The sequence below is a fragment of the Carassius gibelio genome, chromosome B6, assembly GCF_023724105.1.
Source record: "Carassius gibelio isolate Cgi1373 ecotype wild population from Czech Republic chromosome B6, carGib1.2-hapl.c, whole genome shotgun sequence".
NCBI classification, from domain to species: Eukaryota; Metazoa; Chordata; class Actinopteri; order Cypriniformes; family Cyprinidae; genus Carassius; species Carassius gibelio.
In genome coordinates, this window is record NC_068401.1 from 24,345,195 (window position 1) to 24,357,858 (window position 12,664).

Below are 12,664 nucleotides of genomic sequence, written 5' to 3' on the forward strand. Positions count from 1 at the left end.
ATTCATGGTATTTTAAAGTTAAATAACAATACCGTACTAAAAAAGTGTAAATATTAGTGAAGAATCTTCTGCTCAGTGTATTCTCATATGTTTCGGGGCCTTTAGTGGTCAACTTCCGTTATTTGGACCCAGGCTTTCTTTTGCAATTTGATACCCCAGGCCACTGGCCCTATTGACCTGAGCTGTGATTTTTTTGGGGGATTATTTGCAAAAACCCTGACTAACCTCTAAAACTAGGTAATAAAAAAAAGTATAACTACCATATCTCTATTAATGATATAGGTTGTAGGAGTGCTGTCCTTTATGTCTATCATTTGTACAATTCTCAGTCTAAACACATTTGACACTGCAGGATATGGAGTTGCAGACATATTGAATGTGCTAAATATCTCTCTCATCTGCAATATCAGGTTTTTGTCTGCAGTCTCCATTAAAATATTCAGGGCTAAAATTGTGTAGTGTAAAAGCAGCATAACCATGTCAAGTTAAGTGGACAAGGCATTGAGAACATTATCAACTGAACAAGATATAATAAGTTGTCTCAAGTTCACAATAGAAATTTGTGATAAAATATCTGATTTTGGGTAAAAGTGTAGTCTAATGGTACAGTGTCCCACAGAACGGAAATGAATGTGCATGTTCTTACTGGGATCAAAGCAGCTTAACAAATCTTTCAACCTACATTAATTGACCAATCATTTAATAGAAGAAGGCACATCCTTCCGAGCATGAAATAAGCATCTGTGTCAGCTGCTGCCCAGAACACCACGCCGCCTTCACAGACTCTCCACTGCGATCCCTGCCTCCTGTTCACTAACTACAGCTGAGCTTTTCTTCTAAAGAAAAGGGATGACGCAAAAACGGAAAATTGTCTATTACAAACAGCTTTGACTGAGCTACAGTGACTGTAGGTTGTGAATTATGGGAAGTTTTTAACCCTTGATTTTAAAGAAAATAAAGTTCACCCAAAATTGTGAATTCTGTCAACATTTCCACACCTTCATGTCATTCGGAACCTGTATCATTTCTTGAAGTCTTCATCGTTTGTCCTTGTATGATCAAGTGTCTGTAACACACACACACACACACACACACGTTTGTTTTTGTGAAAAGTGGGGACATCCCATAGGCGTAATGGTTTTTTATACTGTACAAACTGTATATTCTACCGGCCTTCACCAACCCTAAACCTAACCCTCACAGGAAACTTTGTGCATTTTTACTTTCTCAAAAAATCTCATTCTGCATGATTTATACTGTAAGCGTTTTGAAAAATGGGGACATGGGTTATGTCCTCATAAGTCACCCTCTCCTTGTAATACCTGTGTCATACCCATGTCATTATACAGAGTTGTGTCCTGATATGTCACAAAAACAAGAGCACACACACACACACACACACACACACAAAATAAAATAAATCAATCAATTACAATTTAAAAAATGAGTGATTACAAACAAAAGTTGTGTTCACCTGAGGAGGAAACTATAGCAACAGTTGGCTACTTCATGTTTTCCATTAGAAAAACGTATTAGTTGATTATTTATAATAGAGTTATGTCACAAATGTAATCAGAAACTTTTTTAATCAACCCTCTTTTTAATAATTTGGTTTTACAAATTGTTACTTTATGGACTAACAAAAAATGTTTTCTTGTCAGAACTTCCTGTTAACCTTAGCTTCTTATATATATTATATATATAAAAACTCTCACTGTAACTTTACTCTGTCTATTCTGTGGGGACAACCAGTGACACGTCTTAATGGAGCATTCATAATCACGTTGTCCTTCGTCTGGTATTGAGGTGCATTTTGTTTAAGGACTCAGATATCCAGGTGTTTGAATTCCACTTATTAAGTCACAGGAATTTCTGAGTATGTTTATTGTATGTAGTAAATAACAAGCACAAAACAGAGCAGCAGAACAATATTACATTGCGATTAAGGTAATTACAATTCAGGCGCTCAAACTCGAGGCACATTCTCTTGTGTATCCACAGATCGTCTTCTTCCAGAAAGAAAAAGCAAGTCTGAGAGTGCAGCTGTTCAGCCGGAGATAAACGGCTCTGCACTGTCATAATTAGTTTATCTATTTCTAAAAAAAAAATCAAAACTAAAGTGTTATGATCATTATCCTGAACACGAGAGATGGAGAATGATTGAATTTGGTTCCTGAGTAGGCTTCATCATTCTGGTTTCCTTCTCAGATTAAAGTGTGATATAGCCGCTCTGATGGTTGGCATTAATCTGCCCGTAATGACATTGCGAAACACATCAGGGTCATAATGGGCCGGTCGAGTCCAAGCCTCCGCTTCTTGTAATGACCCAGATGTCAGAGGAAACAAATGTTATCGCCGGAGTAATAAATACCCCAGTCAATTTGCTCCTAGCCAGTAAAGAGCTTTAGGCCATTCCGAGGAATTTCCATCAGGGAGAGCGAGGAATACAGACTGATGGTGTCGTTATGACAGCACTGTGCCATTACCAATCAACTGATCACCGACGATCAGCATTGTGGCTTTTAAAACAGCCATGTTTCTGAACAACTATTGCATCTTCCATTTGGACATGCATTATATCCATGCTCAGGCAAGCTGATCCATATCGAAGTCATGTGACCGGAATATGTGGCTGATACGGCTATCTTTTTATCCCGGTGTGAATGGTAAAAGGTGAATATTTGATGTGAATATTTTCTTTATACATTCCAGTGAGATTTCACTCCATTAACAGAAATCATGGTCTGTTTTACATGGTTTGAAGCAGCCTTGGGTTCAACTATCTGATACAATTTTTTTTTTAAATAAAACTTTTATTTAGCAAGAACGCTATACATAACATCAAAGAACAATGTTACAAAATATTTCAGTTTCAAATTAATGCTATTCTCATAATAATTTTACTTATAAAAGACTCCAGAAAAATCTCAAGTTTCCACAAAAATACTGCAGCAATAGATTTTCTGACATTTTACTCAGCAATTCAAGAAGTGAAAGAGTTTGTTTCATCTGAAAAGATTCGGAAAAATTATGCATTACATCATTTGCAGTGCGGTGAATGGGTGCCATCAGAGTGAGAGTCCAAACAGCCAATAAAAACATCACAATAATCCAAAATATAATATCATTCCACATGACTCTAGTCCATCAAATAACGTCTTGTGAAGCAAAAAGCTATGAATTTGTAAGAAACAAATCCATCATTAAGGTGTGTTTTAAATTAATTGATTGACTAGAGTGGATTATTGTGATGGTTTTATCAGCTGTTTGAACACTCGCACTGACGGCACCCATTCACTGCAGAGGATCAAATCTGTTGTGCAAATTTTGCTCTGCAAATTTTAATCTTGGGGTAAGCTATAACTTTAAGCACCACAAAAATTTTTTTACCCTTATAATAATAAGAAATCTATTTTGCACAGCAAATCAGCGCATTAGAATGATTTCCGAATGATCATGTGACACTGAAGACTGAATGGCTGTGGAAAATTTGGCTTTGCTATCCCAGGTGTAAAAGAGTAAATTAAAATATATAAAATATATTCAAATAGAAAACAGTTGTACTCTATTAAAAGTATCTTAAATATTATAATGCACATTAATACAAATATAATTCTATTAATATTATTACTAGACTAGTTGTAAAAGCAGTGGTATGACTGAGTAGAACAGAACATACAGGAAATTTGTTTTAGTCTGACACTACAAGGGATCCTGTTTAAACCCTCTTTGTTCTTTTGGCTTTGTCTGTTTCTGTATTCCCAACTATCAGAGGGATTTCATCACAAAAGATGTGTTTAATATCTAAATGACCAGAGGGCTTCTTTAGTCTGTCAGCATTAAATAACTGGTGAAATCTTTGCATTTCAAAATGCAGGTTTAATCTCCCAGTGCCAGAAGCCTGGTTTAGTTTCAGAGGGCTGGTTAAATCTGTCGAAACCAGAAGATCAGTTTGGTCTCTGAGAATCAGAAGGCGAGTTTCATCTAGGAGTATCAATAATTTGGTGTCAATATATTTGATGGTTTGTGTAATCTCTTAGTTTATTCATCTGTTTCAGTCATGTAACTTTTTCATCACAACCACTATATTTATGACCATCAGCAGGGGAAAGCAATGGAAGAAAATTCAAAAGCAAGAAGTCATATCAAGAAAAATGTCAGTCATTGGTTTTGATCTGTACCAAGTTTTTGGAATAATTTATGGTCTACTGATCTGTAGTCAGCACAGACATTGCCATATCTGACATTCACAGACATTTGCATATATTTAATCCATAATCCATAAACAGCAACTGTGTACAACAACAACTTTAAGGACTGAGGAAACTGTATTTTCAACTCTGATGTTGTAATAAAACTGTATTATGCTTGTAATAAACCTATGCATCATAATCTGGGTTTAGTGTTTGAGAAATTCATTGGTGTGAAAACAACATAAATCTTTTCTCTAATCCTTTTTTTTTTTTTGTATTATCATGCATCCATAAGCAGTCTGGTGTTATAAACGTAGGTAACACTTTATTTTAAGGTGTCCTTGTTACACATTACATGCACTTACTATAATAATAACAATAAATTAACCATGCAAGTAAGCCAAAACCTAATCCTAACCTTAACCATACAGTTAGTACATGTAGGTAATTAATATTACTCAGTACTTAAATAAGAGGACACTTTCAAATAAACTGTAACCTAAACATAACATTGTCCAAACTTTTTATTTAATTAATAAAAATAATGACATGTCAAAAATGTTTGCAGTTGAATTTCGCAGGTTTAATGTTAGCATTATCAGAATATATGAGCAAAAATCATAAGGTTTTACTATTATTTCGGTTAATTTACTTATAGTTTATTAACTTACAAGTTACCTTACCAACTTTCTTACTCTGCCTTTTTATTATATTTCAAATTAAAATATTTTATGCTTATTTTTCTTGTGGCATCTTGTAACATTGTCTGTTTAATCTACTTATTATTTAGTTTTCTTAGTACTTTCATGGACAGCCACAGCTGAATGTTTTTTACTATTAACATAACTTTGTTGTTGTTGTTTTTAAAACAGTCCATGTCTGGGCTTTCCACCCCTATCACTGAGAGTGATTGCCACCAAACAGGATTAACATAAAATTGTCTGGCTTTGTGAACTCTTGCATTCAACCTCACAAAATCAATTTCTAGCTCCAATATAGAGTGAACAAATCCTGGCCTTTGCTGCTTGCTACCTTTTTGCATTCACACTGCTCTATTCTCCTTTGCTATCCATCACCAAGTCACTCCCCCTGCCACGCCCACATGAATAATGTGTAAAGGCTCAAGACACTTGAAGCTCATTTCCTGAACACTCATTGCTCTTTTCTCACTCTTTCAACAAGCTGTTTTAACACTGCTTTTAATGCTTCTTCCTCAAATAAAACAAACTGGTGAGCTCTCATTACTTGTACAGACTGCCAAAGTCTTTAGAAATGCCATAGCGTTAGGTTCAATTTAATGTGCATGGATTACACTCAAACGCTATAATTTTTACAAGGCAGGAGCAATAGATAACTGTCATTTAGAAACAAGTGTTGATCAAGACAAAGCATTTGACAAGGTAGATAACAGCTGTCTCTTTGGAGATCCAAGGCTATGTTTTTCATGAAGGGTGTTATCTCAGGGTCAAGATTCCTAAAGCTGCCTGAATCTAAGAGGTGGCAAGATCTCTGTGCTATATTGTCATCAATCACAAGCATCAGTCTATGCAACTGATCCAGATTAGAAATGGTTTGACAGACAAACAGACTGATGGACGGACAGACAGACAGACATACATACAGACAGACAGGTAGACATACAGACAGACAAGGAGACAGATAGTCAGACAGACAGATAGACAAAAAGAAAGAGAAAGAAAGATAGACAGAAAGACAGAAAGAAAGAAAGATATACAGACAGACTGACCGATCGACCAGTAGACTGACAGATAGACAGACAGACAGACAGACAGACAGACAGACAGACAGAAAGATAGACAAACAGACAAACAGACAGACAGACAGACAGACAGACAGACAGACAGACAGACATACAGACAGACAGACAGATAGACAGACAGACAGAAAGATAGAAAGAAAGATAAAGACAGACAAACAGACAGACAGATAGACATACAGACAGACAGACAGACTGACAGATAGACATACAGGCAGACAGAAAGAAAGAAAGAAAGAAAGAAAGAAAGATATTCAGACAGACAGACTGACCGATCGATCAGTAGGTCAGACAGACAGACAGACAGATAGACATACAGGCAGACAGACAGAAAGAAAGAAAGAAAGAAAAAAAGAAAGAAAGAAAGAAAGATACAGACAGACAGACAGACAGATAGACACAGACAGAGAGACAGACAGGCAGACAGAAAGAAAGAAAGAAAGAAAGATAGAAAGAAAGAAAGAAAGAAAGATACAGACAGACAGACAGGCAGGCAGACAGACAGACAGACAGACAGACAGACAGAAAGAAAGATAGATAGATAGATAGATAGATAGATAGATAGATAGATAGATAGATAGATAGATAGATAGACAGATAGATAGATAGATAGATAGACAGACAGACAGACAGACAGACAGACAGACAGACTGATCGATCAGCAGACAGACAGACAGACAGACAGACAGAAAGAAAGATAGATAAATAGATAGATAGATAGACACAGACAGACAGATAGATAGATAGATAGATAGATAGATAGATAGATAGATAGATAGATAGATAGATAGACAGACAGACAGACAGACAGACAGACAGACAGACTGATCGATCAGTAGACAGACAGACAGTCAGGTAGATAGATAGATAGACATATATATATATAGATAGATAGATAGACAGACAGACAGACCAATCGATCAGTAGACAGACAGACAGACAGACAGATAGATAGATAGATAGATAGATAGATAGATAGATAGATATTATAGGTAGACAGACAGATAAATGATCACATAGGTAACTGGACAGGCGGTCAGGTAGATTAGGCAAACTGATGGATGGATGGTTGGATGGATGGATGGATAAATTATATTAACCAGCCAAATTGTGTACGCTTGGCCTAAATCTCTAAATCAGTCAGTCAGTCAGTTAGAGCATTCACAGATTATTAAGATTTCTTGTGAACTTCATTCATTGTTATTAGAGGCTCTGGGTTCATTCACATTACATGCGAACTGATTAGCACTTTGCTGTGAGTAGAAATCATGACAGGTCATAACCAGAGGAACGTTGCCTCCTACCCTGCTCTGAACATGCTTTGATCTTCTAGAGGGAGGTCTGTTCCCCAACAACGACTTGCTTTCTCCCTCACTCACAGCTTTACACACATACAAATCAGATCACCTCTTCCCCCAATGAAACTGTCTTTTTCTGGATAACATAAAATAGGAAAAGATAAAGATGAAGAGAGACATTAGGGACATTTTGAGCCTTGTGCCCTGTTTTTACTTATGGTTACGACCGCTAAATATTCCAAAGTAATGACCAATCTAATTGCTCTGCAGTGCAAATACTATTAGTGCCATAGTTATGTTTGGTTTGCATACTGATATTTGCATAGACCTCACTAAACGTGGTATTATAAATGTCCCACGTCTGTTTGTGTGTTTGTCAATGGGTTTTTCAGCAGAGATTATTGCTTTCGCAGAGAGATGCTGTTTGCATTAGTGTGCTGGATAATCAACATTAACGGGGCTTTGATTACAACAAGCTAACTGTAGGATTAGAAGCTTTTGGATAACTGCAATTTCATCTTTTGGGCTGATTTATATTAGTTTTTGGCCTCTTCATAAACTTGTTTAGGGAAGAGTAGAATGAATTGCACCTGCAGATAGAATTATTTATTTGCAAGTGTTGATGTAGCACCAGATTTGCTGAACAAATTATGCTAATCAGCTAACCACAAAAAATGTGCTCAGTGCAATACACATGCAAGTATAAATATTGCAAGTTTTGATTGCTGTGTTGGCGTAAACACAGCGGACTACTGTGATTCAGCATGGTTTATACACTCTAAAAAAGATGGTTCTTTAAAGGTTATTTATATGTAGAACGAGTTCTATTTAGAACCATAGCATCCTGAGGAACAAGAGACAATTTATAAGAGACATGCCACTTCCTCAATCCTCAATACAACTATATAAGGAAAACCCATAACAGCAAAGATGGCGGTTGTATGCACATGTCCCGCCCCTCCCGCTGGAAAGCCAATCATCTGCTTTTAACAGTCAAGCCGGTAAACATTTAAGCCTGGTATCGTCTGGTTCCACTGACGCATGCCCGCAGTTGAGGAACTCTTGCGCATGCGTAGTTAAAGTATAACCTGTGGGGAAAAAGGCGTTTTAAGCCTTATTTTGGGGCAAAGTCATAAAAAATTTTAAGCAATTTTTATAATATTTTACTGCTGTTTCTATACATGCAGTTTTTATGTCCCGGTGACCAGTGAAAGTGCAGTTCTGACTTTATGCCCATTCATTTAGATAGAAGCCTGGTCTTGTTAGTCTGAAATAGCTGCCTGGAGGCATTGCCAAGATGGCAGCCGAGTGGCACGACTTTCCTAAAAGGACTTTGGAAGAACCCTTTTCATGCTGAAATGGTTCTTTCTGTCAGAGTTTAGGGTTCTTTATTCCCGCCCTTTTGTTTTTCAAATCTGTAACTGTCAAAGCACCTCATTACTATCACCTCATTATTATTATGGCAATGGTTAGCATAAGTAGCCTTTAGCATTACATTTAAATCTATTAGTATATTTCTGCCTCACACAGTGATAAATCCCCACTGGATCACAAATCTGAAGTTATTTCAGACACTCGCTGTCGCTGGTGTCGCACAAAAACTTAGATTTTTTAATGATGTGAATTTGTACCAAAAATGCTCTAACAACAGTTTTTAGCAGAATACATTAATAAATGACAATTGACATTGAACATAAATAAATACGTAATGAAGTAAAAGAAAAATAGAAACTGGAAATAGTGAAATGAAGACCAAGTTTCAGGGAAATTCAGTATTTCCATAATCCTCTATGATGCCTGTAAATCCATCATTATGCTAGACATTTTAAGAATGAAATAGTTTACCTGTTAAGAGTGTGTTGACGGTCTGTGTAACGTTAGTTGGATCACTGAACTCCAGAAACTGCGTTCTTATAATGATTATTATGGTAATCTGCAGGCTGTGGAGAAAGACGGCCTTTGGAGTTGATCAGTCTTCGTCAAGAGCAACCAGGAATTAGATCACATAATGATGAAGATAGACAGATAGAAGACAGAAAAAATATATATATATTTGAGAAGTTCTTCAGAATATGTAAAGAATTTAACTCACAAACTTCTTGGAATTTATCTAAATACATTTCTTAACTTTTTCTTAAGATTTTTTTGTGAATTCAGCCCCTGATCTTACGTGTTAAGATCCCTCAATTGGTCTCAAATAACGATTTCTAACACAGTTTCTGAGCGAGTAAGTAACATGCCACAGTAGTAACCAAACTTGTTTATGGACGTGACATAAAGACATGGGCAAATAAAAGAAATTTCCCAACAGCCAAACAACTCCCAATTTAAATCCTCATTGTAGGCTTACCATAATGATTTGTGATGATGTACTCTTTCAATAATTAATTTCAAACGAAAAAATGAATAATCTGCATTTCAATCATAATTCGACTGTTTAACCTGTTTTTATGATCATAGGTCTTGTAGAATTCAAAATGATTATCTTTGCATGCTTGGAATGCTTTAATTGGAATATCTCACTTAGAAACTTGTAGAAAAATATATATTTCAACACTAGTGAGGGAAAAATATAGATTTTTATGAATAGTTAAACAGCCTTGCACACAGGGACGTGATTCCATTAAAATTCTCTGCAGGAGAAATAATGGACGTGTCTCTTTTCTGCTCTGCTGGTTGAAAACGGAAATTTAAACAGTCTGCTCTCATTGAAGATAACACACCTTTTTTATTTATGGATTTATACGGTTTTATCTAAGTGCCAGTTAATCCCTTCTTTCCTCTCCCTTTTCCATTTAGCAACTGAATTTCTGCGAGTTAAACATGTTATTATGTGAGCAGGTTTTCAGTTCAGCTGGTGAAATGTCCAGTTCTGTGTTAGTGGTGCACTGCCATTGTTTTCAGGCTCCTAAGAGAGCACAAGAGGATGAAGAAAGTGACCTCTATACACTATACAACAGACATACACTGTGGTTTAAGTTAAATATTTGTATTATCAATTTCCATATACAATGACACAAAAATATAATTCATTATATGATTTATTTTCCTGTTTCTATGTTCCTTTTCTCCTAGTTTTAATTTCCAGTGTTCTTTTGCTTTATCAGAACTAAATGTTTCAGCACCTTTGAGACCTCTGTTATATAAATTGTGAACGCTCATTCTCAGGAAAGTGTACCATTCATATGAAAAGGATTTCCTACTGGAATTATTAATAAGAAAAATCACAGATGCTGTGCTTAACTTCACATTTAACCGATTTTACTTTGATTAGTGTATAAACAATTTTTTATTTTTATTTTTTTTTTATCACAGTAATGTCAGCCAATTCATTCTAATGGGTTATATACAATTTATAAAACTTGTATTCTGCCTGAAATTCGCTGAAATTAATTACCATACTTTTAATAGTAATTTCTTAAAAACAAAAAAAACAAAATCTCTTTTTTTTTTTTCAGAAAAAAGTCATTTGTTTAGGCCCTTATTTCTGTTATGCTTAACACAATTTTTATATTTTCTTTCTCCCTTAAAGTGCGAAAATATTGATCAGTAAATCAGTAATTTAGTGTGGTACAATGGCGTTTTCTAGTTAAGGCTACTGTTGACCAATTGTATCCACCTTCAAGCAGGATACATTTTGAATGTAACAAGGTTAAATAATTTTTTTTGCACCAAATCCAAGATAAACTCAAAGTTTACTTACATGAATTAGTCCTATGTGAATCTTTTTTTTTTTTAATCATGGCATTGTTTAAATTAGTTCTAAAAGCTATTCTCACATTTAAAGGGATAGTTCATCCCAAAAATTACAATTCTGTCATTGTTTACTAACCCTCAAGTTCCCAGACCTGTATGATTGGACACAGAAGAAGATCTTTTGAAGAATGCTGCTCTCCATTGTCTTCCACATTATGAGGAAAAATCCTGTGGAAGTCAACCATTAGGTTTCTAACATTCATTATTTTTGTGTTCAACAGTAGAAAGAAACTCGTACATGTTTGGAACAACATGAAGATGAGCAAATCACTTTTCTTTTTGAGAAAACTATCCTTTAATCTGTCAAACGTAAAGCTCCTATAGAAACATCTTCTCACCGTAACGGTCAGCTTGAAATAGGAACAGCTGCATCGATTCGAAACGTAAGAGTAGAACTCATGACATTCAAAGTAACAAAAATGCAGTTGTCAAGGTGACAGGAATGACAGCTAAACGAGGGTGCACTTTTTTCTCCCCGATCAGTGCTATTGTTCAGTCAGGAGTCAGCCACGAAACCCAGCACTCCTCATCTTCGCACGTCCCCGTATCGTATATCTTATCATTGAGTCAAGGTTTTTCCATAAATAGTCAACTGGGAATTCAAATAAATTATTCATGAAGATTTTTGAGCAATCAATCCTTAGTGGTTGGACAAACCAAGGCCGCCGCCTTGCCTGGCTGCTTGTTTTGAAGAAGTTGAGGCAGATCAGGTGGGACTGCCAGACGGTGACTGAGGAGTCTGCTGTGTTTTGAGTGATGAAACCTTGTTGCAGACGCAGGCTTGAGCGCTCTGTTGCCCCTCGCCCCTCGGAGCACACACCGGTGCCATCCTCTAAAGGCGTCATGGGTTTTGAGTGGTGAGAAAAGCGATTAATGTGATATTGATCATAACATGAATTCAATGGCAGGCTTTGGGTTGGCTGTAATAACTGAGTATTACTTTGTTCCCAAGCGTGTCCTGAAATTCACGTCCAGTCAATATCCCATTAGAGAGGTGTGTTAGTACTGCTGTGTGTGTGTGTGTGTGTGTGTATGCGTAAGATAGACAAAGATTGTTGGTTAGAAGGATGCAGTTAAAATCACAATACAAATCATTTATAGACATAAGGCTGGCTGTAAAGATCAATGGTGATTATTAGTGGCACATCAGCACGCTGTAACTTTACATGCATTTAAAATCCCTCTTTTGTTATTTAAAGGGGAACATCTTACAGTAGATGATAGAAACATGAACATGATAGAATGATAGATGATAGAACATGATAGAAAGTTACACTACTGTTTGGAATTATTAGGATTTTTTTAATGCTCTTGAAATAAATCTCTAATGCTCACTGAGGTTGCATTTATTTGATTAATACAGTAAAAATAATACAGTAAAAATAGGAAACATTGTTACAATTGAAAGTAGCGGTTTTCATTTTGAAGATATTTTTAAATTATTTATTCCTGTAATGGCAAAGCTGAATTTTAAGCATATTATTTGATAATCAGAAAGTTCAAAAGAATTGCATGTATTTTGGTTTGATTAATTGTAGTGTGTCAAGCTAAATATTATCATTATTATTATTTGTAATAATTGATAATGATAAGAAATGCTTCTTGAGCAGCAAAGCAAAGCAAAAGTAATTTCTGAAGGA